Genomic DNA, 17437 nt, shown 5'->3' with positions numbered 1-17437 from the left:
ACCACACTAGATTAGGTACTATAAAAGTGACATTCAGAATACATGTATCACTGTGATTACAAAAATGAGAGCTGGGAAAGTAGGATGCAAAGAAGACAACAAGGAGATGTATATTGGTTAATACTAAATACTTGCTTAGGCAGTCTGAGGAACAGGGTGTACGTTTGGAACACAGTGAAGAAGATTAACCACATCACTCTTACTGGCTTTACAAGAAGAACAAATCCCAAGATATTGTTGTGAATCCTGTAAACATACTGTTAAGGGGGAAAGGGAAAAATAAAATCCAAACCCTGACATCTGAGACTGGATTTACTAAGGAATGCATAATCCCAGAGCTGTCAGGATTTTATCAGCAACTTTTGTACTACTGAGAGCTTCCAAGCACTGGTAACAGCACTCTGACCCGAAAGTTTCACTACTGCCATGCCAGCAATTGTGAGAATCTGTTACTTCTGAATATTTTACTCATCAGTAGTACAGTTAAAACTGTCACAAGATTGATTTCTGATCAGCTTTCCATTGCAGCCTGTCTGCCTCCCCAGTTTTCCCCTCCTTCATCCAATTCAGAAAGGTTAAAAAGGAAAAATACCTTCCAGAATTCACTAAGAAAAAGAGACCCAACATTTCTCTGGCTGTCAAGACAATAGCAGCAGTCAGAGTACCCACAGAACACATCACACAGACAAGATCACATCCTGCAATCTCAACAGTGCAACTAAACTGACTTTTAACAGAAATCAAAAAAATTATTAACAAATAAAAGGCCCCAGCAAAACACCAAAACCGGAAATATTTGGGGAAGAAAGAGCTAATAAAGGCTTTACTCTATACTTCAGTTATTTTGGGGAAAAGCAGAGCATTTTTTCTCCAATGATTTCTAGGTCTCATGCACACACTTTTCATGCAAAGGCAGGCTCTGGTTTTACTTCAAACAATGTAAAGCTTGTTGGGACCAAAAATTCTCTATGAGAACTTTCCATTTAATGGCTAAATATTAATAGTAATGGTTTGTTGTGGTTGTTTTGGTTTTTTTTCACAGGCCATTAGAGTCAAACTGACCCCCCAAAGTCTGCAATGCCTTTGTAACGTCTTCAGCATCACCTGACAGAAAGAGCCAGTGAAACATGGCCCAAGGTTGCTCATTTCTTTCACACAGCCAGAAGATCTTGGCAGCACAAACACACACATGGAGTATGGCAAATTTCTTTAAAATTTTGTGGATAATAAGACTACTGCTACAGGCTGAATACTAATTGCCTGAAATCAAAGTAAAATAAAAAGCAACCCTCACTGCTGTTAATTTGACAGCTGGTCATTTGCTCAAACCTGAGAGAGACTCCTTGGGCCAAGACAGCTTTTAGAAACATAAAAATGCACATTCCTGTAGGAAGCAACACAGCAGCAGGGCTTTGAAGATGGAACCTGGTCTTTATTTAATAGACTGGCAGATTTAGGAGAGAAATCCAGCCCATGTGCAAATGTGCCTGCAGTTAATGAGTGCATGTGCAGCTCAGAGGGGTTACAGATCTCCACACAGAACTGTGATCTAAAGCTAACTCTCAATTTAGAATCTAATGGGGGGGAGGAGTAATAATGTATAAATAATTCATAAGAACCTTAATTGCTATTTCTTCTGTGTGGCAAGAGCCCATTAGTATTATGGGTGATCACCTGGTTTTTAATCACAAAAATGGTGATTATAGTTGTGCATTATGTCAACTGCCCAGGCCTGACATGCTACAACAATGCAGTGACTGATTCTGCAACAGCACTTGCAGATTTGTACAAAGAGCACAAATACTTCCACCAGTTATACCAGTAAAGGCATCTTACCTTACCCAGTGAGAATATGTTGCATGTTACCTTAATTCTGAGATAAAATATGCCTACATTTTTTGCACTCTGAAGTCCATTTTGTTTCCAAACCACTAAATACAGGGTTAGAGATGACATAATTATATATATATCATAAAATATGATATAATTCACTTGATCTTACTGCTTTTTCAGATTAAGATGCTTTCACAGCAACAGTGAAGGAATGGTATGGCAGAGTACATCTATGCACATTCTCATCCACCCCAACACTAAATAGAGAATTTACTGAGGTTATGAAGCCTACTCTCTAAGCATCATTCTGTGGACATACTGTAACCTGTCAGTGTCTGATCTAAGCCCATATTTAATTTTTTCCTAACCTTTCAGAAAACACAGAAGTGGTAGTTTAAAGCCAACTAAAGTTACAATGCTAAAGCAGCTCAGAGAGAGGTAAAGCCAAAAAAGCAAGCAAACCTGGACCTTGATTAGGAAAGTTCATTCACTGCTCTCTGGTGTTGACCATCTGGTTCCAGAAGCAGCACTTCCATGTAAATAAAATTTCACTCAGAGTGTACAATACACATCACCAGCTTTGCCTCCAGTCTAAAGTCACATCTAGACAGAGTGGAAAGTGGCATTAGAAAAAGATTTGAGATATCAATATATTCTTCCCCCAAATGCAATCCTATGTGTTAATACAGTAACTCTGCGCATCCACAGAGTATGCTGAAGGGTGTGGCATTCACATTCTCTGAAAAAATTCCTTCACTCAGGGTTTTCTCCTGGGAAGCTGAAAGGCAGTGAGAGAACAGGAAAACCATAATTCTCTCATTTGCTTCTCCTGTGTTTTGCTCATCTGGAATGTGTTTGGAGATTGTTTACCCACAGGTGATTGTTTCATTGGATTCTGCTGTGGGTTATTTTCAGTGCCAAGCTGTGTCGGGACTCTAGAGAGAGTCAGGATTTTTCATTATTATCTTTTTAGCATTCAGTAAGTATCATTTCTGTATTTTTTAGTGTATAGTATTCTATATTCTTTAGTATAGTATTATTTAATATAATATAGTATAATAAAGTAATAAATCGGCCTTCTGATGAGATGGAGTCAGAGTCATCATTCCTGCCTCCATCAGGGCACCTTGTTTACAATAGAAGGGTCCTACAGACCAATGTACAAACAGCGCCCCAGCCCTGCTCAAAAACCCCATAAATCTACAGATAACTAAATCCATGAGCATCTCCAGCTCACTTGCCTCAAGTTGTGTGTGTGCCTAACAGCTTGTAAGAGCTGGGCCTGAAGAACAAATTACATTCCTTATGCTCCTGTGGTTGAGCACGGAACTGTTTCATCCCCAGCCACCAACACAGCGCAGCCACTCACGCAGGAGAGTGCCTGACCTCGTGATGCTACAGGGAGGAGTGCAGGTAGGGTGATTAAAATTACTCAGACAGAATGAGTTTTAAAACATGAAGCTTATAAATTATCTAGTCTTGCCAGTGCCAGGGGGACAGGCTGCACAGCAACTTTCATACACCTGCTCTCAGCTCCACACAGACACAGCTGGAAGGTAAAAGTTGCAATCTTGGCATCAGGCAGAGGAGAAAGCAGAGGGGTGGACTTCCTGCCAGCACCTCGATAATGAGGGCACAGAGGGAAGCAAAACCGTGGGAATTATCAAGCTAAAAAGCATTTCTTTTAGCTACAGTATTCACTGTATCCAAATTAAAAGGATCATTTCATCAGCTGACTGCTGGTGGAAGCAAAGTACCCGACTGCCATCTACTGGCACCAGCCGCGTCTCAGCAGCGAGGAAACTGCAATTAAATAAAGGAATTTTTGGTGGTTCCTGCAGCAATTGGCTGTTGGTGGTACCATGCCAAAAAACCCACCACCAAGGCAAGTTCTGCCTACAGCAACTAGATTAAAAGGCATCCAGAAGTACAAAACTCTGACCCTTCCTGATATGTGCAGCAAACACAGCAGGGACAAGTTCTGACAGAAAATCAAAAGCAGCACAAAACTGCAGTCACTAAATGTCTGCTGGCATCTGCAAAACTTGAGGCAGGTTCTACCCAGCTAGCACACAAATCCAGCAGAACAAAATTGTATTAATCAGCCTGAAGAGTATTTTTCTCTCAGGAAAACCAGCACCTTTTAATATACACTCATGCTGTGTATTCTTATGACATGCATCTCCACAAAAGTTGGTGAAGCCTTCAACTCACTGTTTGCTTCTGAAATTATGAATAAATTCTAAGGCAAGCTACCTTAATAAATACTATAAATTCACTGGCTATTTAGGCCCAAAAAAATTTCATGCCAAGAAAATCAAGTGCATACATTTTCTTCTGTTAATATTCTTTTGGTATTCCCTGGATCTTCCTTAAGTATAAAATCATTTATGGCCAAAATTGGGCTGTCCAACTGTTCTATTAATTCCTCATCCTCATTACATACTAAAACATCCATTCAGCATTTTTTTCCTCTACTAATGTACCAGAAAGTCATCTGCTCAATGAAATTTACTGCTTGCTTTTTTTTTTCCCTGTGTATACAAGAAATTGTTGTGCATTTTGTATTAGGTCTTTATTATCTAGTAATGATGGCTTGCTAATTAAATTGGGGTTTAATGGCATAGTTAAATTCTAATTTATGTTTTTGGAGCTTTATTTAATTCCTTTAGTTAAAATGTAATCACTTTCTCACTATTATCTGATATTACATAGGAATAAAAAAAATAATATCAACTCCTCATATTCAGCTGATTTTCTTCTATTAAATCTTGTTACTTTTCTTAACTGAGAAACTTTTTTAACCACTCTAAGCTGATTTGAGGGCAGGGGGAAAAGATGCGCAATTTCTGTGGATTCAGCTCCTTGCAGGAGTCAACTTTCTGCAGCTTCCTGGGATCCCACCGCACACACAGATTTATTTATTTTTTTGCAACACTTATGCATGAAAACAGACAAGCAAAGACAACAGAATAGCTCTTTACACCCTTCCCTTCTTGGGCTGTGAAAAACTGCCCCTAAGCAAACCTGTTTCTAGCAACTTCCCTAGGAGCCACTTTGGGGAGTGAAATGAGACTTGAGGAGTGATTGCACCCCCAGCTCTGCCTCAGAGTGATGCTCCTCCCTGTATTCTCACCAGAGCACGTTTTGCTCTTAAATGCTGGCTTTTGAAAACAGCTTTTTACAGGCAATCCAGCAGGAGGTGAAAAGGAAAGTGTTTATCCCATGCATTGTGTAAGATACAGTCCAGCTATAAAGAGAAAACTGAGTTGCACAGAAGAATTCATCCAGTAATCCATACAGCATGTCTTGAGAAAGATGTTTAAGTGGGTTAGTCAGACAAACACTGAGACAAAAAAAAAAAACATTTGAAAGCTATACAAAAAATATCTGGTAAAAAGTAGATCCTACATTTCCAATATTTGAATTTTGAGTCAGTAAAGTTGTCTGTAGCCTGGTCACACCAACTTTTACTTTTCACTCTATTCAGAAAGAAGACTCTTTTTTTTGCAAACCAATCATTAAATACATGTAAGTCAAATGAAAAAGCACAGATATTTTAAGTGCCACAAAGTGAGAACTATTGCATATAAATAATCCTGCTTCACTACAAAGAGTCAAAACGTTTTTGATTTACAAATTTTGATATTGTTTCATCTCAGCTTCAATATCTTCATTTTTAGAAGCAATCCTCAAACTGGATTAACCCTTTGCAATCTGCTGCTCCTCAGAAGTCAATAAAAGCTCTTTCTGTGTGCATGAGATATGAGGAAAGGCCCTGAAATTCATTACAGGCCTATATCCCCTCTAAGAACAGCTGCAACATGGGCACTGTTTTCTGATTTTACAAGGGCAGCTTCTGTGGTTTCAGACTCATAAGTGTAAATTCAGTTTTGTACAACCCAAAAATAAAAAGCCAAATTATAATTTTTGTTAGACATGCAGTACAGAAGACTTAAAGTTTTTATCCTACTCTTGAGTTATTATTAAAGCTGTTAACATGGGAAGAATTTGCATTTTTGAGAACTGCATGTCATTCATCTCTAAAATATCCAAATCCCTAACTCAGTGACTGCCTTTAACAATACTATCAATAGATGAAAGCTTATCAATGATCCTTTGCTAGCATTACTTTTAAAGGTAAAATTCTCCCAGGAGCAAGAAAATAGGATCTAACTCTTTAAATATGTTTTCAATATTAGAGTAAAGTACCTTTTCCTAATATATTTTTATGTATTTTTTAATTTTAAAACTAATTCAATTTTTTTTGTTCTATCTTTTTTTAATATATACCAAATGCACCTTTAAGATGTAGAAGACAACATTAATTTCTTTGGTTTTGACATTTTTAACTTATTTTTAATAGGTCTCGTTATTTTCCAGTTGCTCACTATGCAGAGAGCATGCAACACTACAAGCTCCTCTTTTACCTCTGTGATAGATGCCAAAATGACTTGGGATTAAATGAGCTGAAATTTCTTCTAGTGCATGGAGGAAAGTTAAGCCCAGAACCACAACTGAAGTCCATAAATGAAAGTTTTAGAGAAGAAAAGGGGAAAAGACTTTCAGTATTTTAAATGGGTGGATTTATGTTAAATTTTCTAATAAGAATTTCTTCCCTCCAAAATTCTCATGGTCCAGTTATGTTACTGGAAGCAGCACAGTGTTAAGGTCTTGTGCTGCTGCACACAAACAGAAATGCTATTATTTTAATCTTAGTCACATCTACTCTGTAGCTGAAGTGGTCTTCATATTCTGCACTTTAACCTATGCCCTTTAAATATGAATAGTTTGCTCAAAAAGGTAGAAACTAAATCTAGAAATGTAGATTTTCTAAATAAAATCTCCCAGACTACTGCAGTGATGTGGGCTGAAATGATCATACCATTAATATCTGAATACCTTCATTTTCTCAGCTCTTCCTGTAAATCATTGCTTTTGAGAGCAGAGATTTATTGCCATGCAATAATTGTGCACTACATACAATAAATGTGCACTACTTTTGCACTACAAAGGTTGGATTTATGGAGAAAACTTGATAAAAAGGAACAGATAACTTTTGTAAACTTCAGAAAAGCACGTTTTAGTGTCACATGTTATGGCTGGTATCCTGGATTCTACACTTTTGTAGTTCAGAACTGAAGTTTACAGGGAGATTTCTCCATTGGGCAGTGCTGAAACTCAGCCATTACACATTGCCCAACCTAATGTAGATATTCAGTGCACTGCAGCACAGACTTCTCCAGCCATGGAGTATGTCTGGCAAAATAAGAAGCTCTGTGTCAGGGCTCAAGTGGAGCTCCACACGGGGAAAAAAGAGAACCATAAAAGAGAGTTTCTTCTGAGCTTTTTTTTTATATAATTGCAGTTATTCACAATGCTCCATGAAACTGAAAAGCCCCTGTAAATCCTGGAGAGAGAGATTAAAAGGCAAGTGAAGCAGTCAGGGGCACAAGATAAAGATTCCAAATCCATTTCAGCTCCACATGCAAGGAATGGAAACAGATATGGGCTTACATGGCATCTATGTTCACACAACAGCACTGAAAATTTAGGGGTTTATAAATTAAACTGTGACTTGAAGCAAGAAGAATCAGACACACCAACGTAATAAAATCCATCCAACAATCCAAATAAGCATACAAAAATGCTTAAAAGTAACATAATAAATAAGTAATTATAATATAATAAAAGTAATAAGATCAGATGAAGAAGAAATAAAATTAAATCTCATTCAGGGCCATTACAAGGTAGTTATTTCCTACACTCACCTGTTCTTTTGAGCAATGAGGGAAAGCAAAATGCTGCATTTTCCAAATGTCTAATTACAACTCTTCACAAAGCTGATTACAAATTAATAGCAGAAGCTCCAGTTTCCTGAAAAATAGGAAATTCATGAACAAGAGTGTGATTATTATAGCATGTGGTGCTCATGTGTTATTGGCTGCACTACCAACAGATCACATCTTGCAGAAATCCTACAGAAGCTCCAACCTGGATCCAAGCACCTATAGGAAGGGAGATCATTCCCACTACAAGCTGAGTCTAACAAGGGACAAAAAAATACACGCTAGAGGAAACACAATATGCGAACATACAATCAGAACCAGAAAAAAAGAATAATTTATATTGAAATCAGTCCCAGGCTCTACTTGCAATTTTTTGTTTTCAACTATAAAAGGGCACATACCTTGGATTCTGTCAGAGTTGTAAATAGCATATGGATTATCTCAAGCAAAAAATTACACAAACATGACAACAACAAATGACATCATAAAATCCAACGCAAGGTTGGCCACCTCATCATTTTCAGAAGATGAAGAAAAAGAATCAGAATTTTAAGACCCAAATCTTACTGAAGACCCTCTCTCTCCATGTTCTTCTGCTAACAAAACCCAAGGGAAATCTGTTCCTGTACCAAGTTCTTTGATAGCCAAACAATGACATTTTTATATGGTTTTAAATAATGTTGAGGACAGTTTCTAAGCCTCTGCATATAATATAATAATACATAAAAAGTCACTGCCTTTTTTATTCATTCCATCCTCTGCTGTAGAAACTAAAACTCTTTCCACACACAAAAAGAGCTGAAAACATGCAATCACACATTCAAGGATTTTTCAAAAACTGAATTACCATAATAAAAAATAAAAAAAATAAGGAATTATTTTGAAAATGGATAGTACTACTCTTCTAAATCACATCAACAACTAAGTGTCAAGGGCCTGCTATAACTTGGTACCAAAAGAGTGGTCTATACAATTGCCTTGGATTAATGGATATTTTATGCTAAAGGATAACTTCTAATTCTGCTGCAAGAAGCACATACTTGCCATGCACTGCAGACATTAGGAGTGTTGGTTATGATGTATGCATGGAAACCATCCAGGGGGAAAAAAAATCCTATAAACTTAAGTGAATCCACACTGGACACTGGAAGTAAAACTGTGAAGTTTCAGGAATAAGCAGTAGAACTCAGAGCTGAAGGGAAATAAATTTTAAGTATTTTGACCAGCTTTTTTTTGTGTCTCAGTAAGAGAAAGTATTTATAGGGACATGTCAATTCAATCTATCACTACATAAAACAACTCCTAGGAGGGAGTCAGGAAGAATTTTCTCAAAACAGCATCCTAGTTTGTTAAACACAGTATGGCATGACCCCATTCTCATGTAGCCCAGTGAAAAACAGATTCTAGTAGCAGTGGGAGGTATATGGAGTATGAGATTTCCATTTTTTTTCTATGAGACTCAATATAAAAAAAATGGCATTGGATACACTTTAAAAGGGCAAAGCCCATCTTCTTTATTTCCATGCTCCCCCAGCCTCTGCAGTTTTTCAAGTCTTACAAACAATATCTAAAAAGACAGTGAAATTTCCCTTGTGAAATATGGAAAACACAGAAGCTTTTTCTTCACCCCAAGCATGCTCACTGGGATTCAACAGGGCAAGTCCTGAAAATAGGGCTTTGAATAAAATATCACAAGTAAATAAGGGTGCAGTCAGAGGCTGTGTCTATTAAAATTACATATTTAATCTCCATCCCAGGATAAAACATGGTCTCTGCACCACCCCTCTTGCATTCCCTGTTCCTCCTTAGGAATTTCCTGCCTTGTTGTTTTGAATTTAGGCATTATTTCATAGCATGCCAGCTTTTACCTGCTGCTGGTTGTGGCACTGTCCTTGCAGGGCTCCCAGTTCTGCAGAAGGGAAGATGGAGGAATTGGGCATGACTGTGCCATTGAAAGGAGGCAGCAGGATGCCCTGCACAGTGGCAAGAGGTCAGGGAGCTGGGGCAAGTGTGGGTTACTCTTCCTGAGACTAGAAGTGCCAGGAGCTCTGAAAAAGGAGCACAGATTTTATTTAAAAAGAAGATAAAATTATGCCAGGCTTTCAAAATGTCAAAAGGCCACCCCCTGTATTAGGATGGACAGACACAGGGTGGGCTGGCAAATCCTTTCCCAGCCTCAGCTCTGCCCTCAGCCCCATGGTCAAACCAAAAAAATGCAAGAAATCTCTGGGTAACTGATTCCAGTCATCCCTCCTGTGCCCTGAGGGAGAACATCTTTCTCTCCATCTCTTCATCCCAGGCTGCCCACTGGCCTCAGCACATAAATCCTCAACATTTTATCCTCTTTCAGTAACTTGGATTCTGCTTCATATTTATCAATAATCAAACCCTCAAGGAAGGAATATTACCAGTTTTCCTCCTTTGTCTATAAGGGACAATACAGTTCCTGGTGTTACAAAAACAACAGTAATATCCTGATTGCATTATTTTGCCACTATTTGCCTAGAATAGAATCAGCCCCTCGAAAAAAATGTTATTTTTTGAGGTTGGAAGGAACAGAGTGAGTTTTAACCATATTTGATATTGGCCTGCATTGCACATAACATGATTTCAGAAAGCTCTGGATTCAATCTGGGCTAAGGCAATGCTCCCACAGTTGAAGTTTCTCTTGCATAATTCAGAATTTCCTGGGTATAAGATTTTACAGATAAAAAGTTTCTTCCATGCATAAATACTACAGCAATCACTGCTCCCTCAACATCTATTTTTCCAGTTTGCTTTTTTTCCTCACTCAGGCCATATCTTGCCTGGATAGGTGAAAGAGAGAGAGAGAGAGAGATGACATTATTGTCATCTCCATCAGAGATGCAAAAACATGCTACAAAGCTAAAATACCTCAGCTCTCCTGTCTGCCGAGTTTCCCATTTGCTAATGACTGATACAGAAGCAGGTGCTGTTCCAAAGCCACAGGAAAGCACTGAGTTTGCCATATGACAATAATGCAAAGGCCATCATGCAAAGCTGTTCAGGAGAGGGGAAGATGGGAAATTAAACACCTGTAATTAATTTCCTTCACAGAACATCCTCTGGCGACATCTGCACAAACCTCCCTAAGTCAGAAACCCATTTGTGATGTTTTGCAATTGGTTCAGAAGCCAGTTTTGCTCTGCAGACTGACACCGGCAACAGCAATTAAATGAAGATGGAATGCAAGGTCTTGCTGAGCATCCTCTGCTGGGGGGCAGCCCAGCCACTGTATTTGGGAACTTCATGGAGCTTTTGTGTTGTTTTTTTGGTTTTTCTTGTTTTCCTTGCCAATTTGTAAATTGTTCTATTTGCTTGCTTCCCCTCTCTTTAAGACTGATACTATCAGCATCAAAATAATAATAATATATTCATTTATTCATTTCTGAATGCTTCTAGAGCCATATCCCAGAATTTCAAATAGTGTTGTAATAGAGACAAGGACAAAACAGGGATGCTTGACATCTGATATAGGAAGAGCTGCCAGCCTGAAATAAGTGCAGAAAGGTACCATGCATGTATTTTTCAAATATCTAATGTAACTGCATAACAGAGAATTAGAATTAGGTGTTTTTCTGTGTCTCTTATCTACTACACATTTACAGAGGAGGAATGCAGCTTGGAACATTCATCTCCTCTGCAGCTGTTATCCTGCGGAGATTTTCCAGAAGTGGAACTAAGCACAAGTGACCAAGTAGGACCAATTAACCAGACCCATTCTTGGTAAAACACTGAAATTACACTTTCATGGTATACCTAATTTGGCATCCAGATTAAAATGCAGAATAATTTAATAATTAAAAATCAAAATCAACAACATCACTAAAATCCTTTTTCATACAGCTACGGGTGGAAAACAGCAACAAGCCTCATGTACTTTCCTGCAGCACAAAGCACTGGAAGAACAAATCCCCAGCTTGGAGGACAAAACAAATTAAACTGACAGACTTACCAAAGGAGATTTCAACAACCTGCCTGGCCACCTCATTAAATACATTTCACATAATAAAACTGTTCAGCAAGATTGGTAGCTTGTATTAAGTGGTCACAGTAACCTTCCTTGATCTTCTGCCTTCTCATTTTCCTAATACAACCTAATATACAATTTGCCTGTTTTAGTGAAACTGAGTTCAATGAGATCATGTTTTCAACATTTATTTTTCCAGAATAATCCCTAAGCCTTTTTCTTGATCAATGTGCTGAATGATTGTTCCACTCAGCAGGTATTCCCCAGATTATTTAGTTTCTTCTGCTTTTAATAAGCTTACATTTCTGTACATTGAACTCTATCTGTCTGCTGTTGGCCTAGTCTCAAGAGAAACACTTGCTTCTAATATTGATTGCACTATGCATTATTTGTTTTGCCTTTAATCCTGGCACATGAAATCCTGAAGGTTTTGTTTTCAGTATTCTATTTCAAGTCAGCTTGAGTGATGTCAAGAGAACTGGCTCATCCAGTTCAGAAAAGAAATAAATGGTTTTGGAAAAAAAAAATCATTGCTTCTATATGAATTTAAGTGTTCCTTAGTAACTAAAAAAGTGAAATTCATGTTTCATGTAACATAAGAACTATAAATTACACATTGCCATCAATAACCTGAATAATTTTAACATCAACAGTCAGAAAAACATTACCTTGAACCCAGCTCTCACTAAAGAAGGGAGAAACATGTTTGAGACAGACTTGCTTTGAGGTCCTTTCCAATCTATGTTCTGAGCTGCTAAAGCTTTGGACACACATGCTCTTACACATGCCAGTAGCCTTACTAAAGAAAAATGCAAAAAAATCTTGGAGGTGACTGCCATGTGAGATATTTTTATGTCTGAAATCTAGGAGATTTCTTTCCCATTTACATAACTTCACAAGGACACTTAAAGCACTTTAAAACATTATGAATTCCAAAGGTTTGCAAAACATATATTTATATAGATATTGTTTTATATATGTATATTATCGTGGTGGTGCATACCTTGCAGTGACTCTTTGTGTGCATACACATGTGCAATTGCTGTGGCAAACGTGGGAGAAGTGCTGCTCTCTCAAATGTTTGAGTTCTTTAGACATCTAAGGAAGTTAAGCCTCTAAGTAAGTTTAATTTAAGTCATAAGCTGAGCTAAATGCTGTTAAGTGTAGTTCCTTTATTAAATTGTTAAGTTACAACTGAAGTACTGGTGAGTGCTGTTAAGCCTGCTGTCGGGCCATATTCCTTTTTATCCTTGCCCTTTTTCTCCCTTTGTCACATGCACCTAAACACACACAGATAGTTTTCTGTTTATTGCTGCTTGGATTGACTGACTGAACTTTATTTCTTGCTTTTTCCCCTCTGTGTGCCTTAACCCTGTAGTAAGTAGCAGGGAGAACATTTCCAACAAGCCTTTCCGTGCTGTCGCTTAATATTAAATCCTTTCTTTTGCTGAGACCCTTGCCAGTCATTCTTTAAGCAATCTCAAGAACTCCTTCTCAACAAGTATCCTTAAGGAAAGGTTGTTAATTTCAACAGAGCAGTTTGCTTTCAAAATCAAGGTTTTTAACACACAACTGTGAGTGACACAGCTCCATCTGGATGGTTTGGTTTTGAATGCATCAATATACGTGGCCGAATAGAACATTCTCTTTCAAATCACAGCCTCCTTTACCCCTCATACTTCAGCAATATTTCCTGATATGATGAAGCAGTTGCTCATCTCATTTCTGAAGGGCTTTGTTTAGCTCAGTGATAGCACTGATTATGTGCAAAATTATCAGTTATCTGCTATTATTACCGAGCAGCACCATCTTCATACATATTTACAGAAAACTCTCTCTCCCTGCCTGTTCTCCCTGTTTCCACAGAGTGAGTGTGTTTACTTGAACACTGCCTTTTGAAAAACATCAGAGAAATCAGTTCTATGCAAAGTCATTGTGACCAGGCTCTGTGAAAGCTACAGAAGGGTTTATGCTCCAGCAGCCACCTTAGCAGGGCTTTAATTATGAACAGGAATTCTGCCCTAGTGGCACAAAGGAGTTGGCACAGAAGCATTTCACTCTCCCACTGCTCTCCCTCATCCCTCAGCCCCACTGGCATGGTTTTCCAGGAAAGGAGGGCAAGTGAGGGCAGTCGGTGCTCTTCCAAAAGCAGCTTTAGTTCACCATTAGCTTCCTGCCAAGAAATCTGCAGGGTCAACAGGGAATGTTGTTAGGAAGGCACAATGCTTGGTGCTGGGGGTTTAAGCTTTATTGCAGTGTGAACTTTGTTAAACATTTAGAATGCCTTAAGAAATACAGTGTAAGCACAGAAAAGGGATATCTGCACTGAATATTCCTCTCACTCTTTTAATAACGGACCAAAGTCTCTGTAACTTGACTTTCCTCCTCAAGAAATTCCCTATCTATTTCCACATTATTATCTGCTTCAATTGTGATATTTTATTTCTTCATTACTCTCATTCTGGTACCAGCGCTCCACAACCTGAGTCCTGTTAGAGAAATTAGGGGATTCTTTCCCTTTCAGTCACCTGTACATCCGTTTACATTCATAGATGTCTAAATAAAAGAAGCAATGCCTTTATTACATTCTGGGACTCTGAGAAGCCAATTCCTTTAATAGCTTCCTCAAGAAATGTACATTGTCTCAACTGCAAGATCCATAATGGCTTCCTGGAAATGCTTCAGGGTATAAAGTCTTTACTAGATTAACTGCAAAATTAAGTCTCAAATTAAAGTTACTTTGCAAATTCTGCTAGCATCTTCATCAAGCTCTGGGAAATGTATTTCCAGAGATTCTCTTGTTACATTTAGGGGGAAGACTACCATTCTGTGCAAATCCTACAGTGTTGAGGTTGAGATTAATCACACTCAACCAAGGGAGCAAAGGCAGATGTGCAGTAACCATAAGCTCCCTCCCTAATCCTTAGAGATCACTGGCAGAAAGCAATTCAGGTTGTTAGAGGAATGAATGACTTTTGGAGTGTGCTCATCTCCTCTGAGTAACTACAGAGAGATGCTGACAAAACATTCTCCTGTTGGGCATATCAGCATAGCACTGAAGCTTCAGTAGCAGGAAGGTCCAAGCTCTTCCTAACTATCAAATAGACTATCAAATTTTTATCCACTAGATAAAACTAGCATTCCTCTCTCAGCATCAAACATATCAGGGGATCAAATATAAGAACCTTACCCAGCTATTTGACACCATTTGCATGCAAAAGAGCTATGACCTGTACAAGAGCCAACAACTGTTTATCCTAAACTCATTTTGAGTTCCCATTCCCTTTGCAGAGCTCGTCATAACGTTTATAAAATTGTTATATCATACAATTGTTCCTAACTTCATTTAATTACCTGCATCTGGATATAAAGGTCCAGCAGTATAAAGGCCCTCTAGGTTTCCCTTAAAACCTTTGCCCGTGGCACTCACATGTAAAAGGAGGAATGACTTTGCCCAGGTGTTTATTCAGGAACCTTCTGAAAAAGATCAAAAGTAGTTAATTGTAGTTAAACCATTACAATAATTAATGCCACTTGATGTTCATAGCAAAGTGGACTCATCAAGAAGAGAAAGTGGTGGTGTATCCACACCCTTGTAAGGAAACAAGGAACAAGAATGATGGCAAATCAACCAACCTTCATTAGCAAAACATCAGCATTAGTGGCTCAGAGCAGCACACTAGCTTATTTGATCCTGTTTTAAATTCTTTAAAACTTCAACTACAGTTTCCAGCAGTGCAAGGTTTAAACTGCTTACTGTGACACAAAATCACCTTCCTGAATGTATAATTGAAGCATTCAATAAATGAGGCAAGTAATGGAAAAGCGGGCGCTATATACAACAGTAAATATTTGACTGGTTCTTCAAAAACAAATTGCAGCATTTCAATATTTACTTGCACTCAGAATTGCTGATGGTTTCCCTGCTGTGCAGTGAAAGAGAAAAATTATAAGTGCATTCATAATCACTTGACCTTCCTTCTAAAAAATTATATTTGCCAAAATATTCTCTGTATTCCCATTGTTTGTGAAATAGAAAATGTAAATTGCAAACACATTTGGAAGAGGTACTGGTTTGAAACAGCGTCTCAAACTTTGATTTTCCTCTCTGCCTTCTGCCCTAGAGCCAACAGCAATTTCTCACTGTGACAAGACAGATCTGGAGTACTCAAACTGTAGCAGCATGAACTATCATCAGCACTTGCTGAGCATCCATCTCATGTTAGACACAGTTCCTAGTACGTTTATGCTGCAATGGAATCCTAAGAGTAACAGGGGCTGCCTGCAGATGGCTCTTGGATTCCTAACAAAAGTGAGTCCCCTTGTTTCTTACTTTCTCTGGTGTAAAACACATGCAAGACAGATAACAGGTATCTTATCTCTTTAAATGTGTGGTCTCTTTGGTGCTTGTGAAGGCTGACCTAGAACAGAGGCTAGACAGTGTTAAAGAATAAAGCAGGGATTTATGAAAAGGCCTCAATGGATCCGCCTTGGGCAGCACAAGAGCCCAGCCAGGGCTACACCCAAGATGAACAAAAATGGGCACAAAATGGACAACTGGTCATGGGGTCTCACACCTTTAGAAGTTCTGGTTCATTTGCATGTTGGAGTCAATTGTCCAGTTATAGCTTTAGTCCATGAAGTCCCATCCTTCTCTTGTTTTTCTCTCTTCAGTCCATGTTGTTGATGCCCTTGGGCCTGAGATCTGGACTGCTAGAGAAGGAATTGTTTTGTCTCCCTACTCTGCAAAGAGAGCTCACCATCCCCTAAATATGAAACCCAGACGCACACACTAAAGCAGCACAGATTCTGAAAAATATAAAAGCTAAAACCTGAAGCATCATCTTGATAGCAACCCCTCACTGTACACAGTGATAACGTTACTGTAAAATATCACTCCATTTTTACCATTCAAAATATTTGGAAGAAATCTCACTTAAAATAGTAAGGATAGCCTGCCTGCCCAAACCTTTCTTCAGAATTAAATACCTATTTAATTCCAGCAGCTGACACAAAAATTCACCTCATTTTTTGCCCCCCACCTGTCAGGCATGCAACTGGCACCAAATTATGAACCTCATCTTCATCTCCACCAGGGAAATACTAAATTAGACAATGCACTCTTCCTAGGATTGATAGTATGGTATAGTTTATTTTCTTTTAAAGCTTCAATCTGACTCTTATTCTGAAATACCTACTCTGTAAATGAGGGGAAAAATCCTTGGTAACGCTTGAAGGCATCTCTTCAGCATTATCTGTATTTTTCCACATCAAACCTTGAGTTTTTCACGGTGAAAAGTGGAAAGAGAAGGCTGATTTTTTTCTCACTTTGATGGCCAGTAGTTAAACCAAGTGGGTAAGCAAGACTTCTAGGCTGTCCTTGGAACCACTACTGAGAAAAACATCCATCTCCAGAGGGCATTTCATCCTATTCCACAACAAAAGTCACAACACAGAATTGCAGTCACCTGTCTGCTCACCACTGAATAACTGAAACAGAAGCTTTTTGTCAGATAACTAAAGATGAGCAAGCCATCTCCGGGAGTGTCTCTGACCAAAGCAAACCATGCAATACATCAAGAAAAGCAAACCTCAACCTCAAAAATAAAACATTTTTGTTTTCAGGAAACATCTTGTTGTCCATTTTTCCTGTTTCTCCTATAATTTCATTTAACATTTGTTTTCTCCAATTCTTTTGAGCATTTGTGGAATGGTGGCTCCAGGAAAACAGGAATTCCTGGCCTATTTGTACATCAACAGTTAGAGTGTTTTAGAGGAAAATAAAGAATATATTATGATTAAATATAACTATGCTACAGATATT

The 17437-nt window shown here is 38.4% G+C and overlaps 1 long non-coding RNA gene across 1 annotated transcript; it reads right to left on the bottom strand.

Annotated features, from left to right (window-relative positions):
- Positions 1 to 85: 85 nt before the first annotated feature.
- Positions 86 to 17013, bottom strand: LOC143693801 (uncharacterized). Its single transcript, XR_013181756.1, has 6 exons — positions 16812 to 17013; positions 14968 to 15090; positions 9491 to 9670; positions 7605 to 7710; positions 2296 to 2436; positions 86 to 257 (listed from the first exon to the last, which is right to left on the bottom strand). It is a non-coding gene; the product is annotated as an uncharacterized LOC143693801 (long non-coding RNA).
- Between the last annotated feature and the right edge of the window lie 424 nt (positions 17014 to 17437).

Source organism: Agelaius phoeniceus, chromosome 4 (genome assembly GCF_051311805.1).
Source record: "Agelaius phoeniceus isolate bAgePho1 chromosome 4, bAgePho1.hap1, whole genome shotgun sequence".
Classification (NCBI taxonomy): Eukaryota; Metazoa; Chordata; class Aves; order Passeriformes; family Icteridae; genus Agelaius; species Agelaius phoeniceus.
The sequence above is the reverse complement of the archived record's forward strand: the minus strand, read 5'-3'. Positions and strand labels throughout refer to the sequence as shown.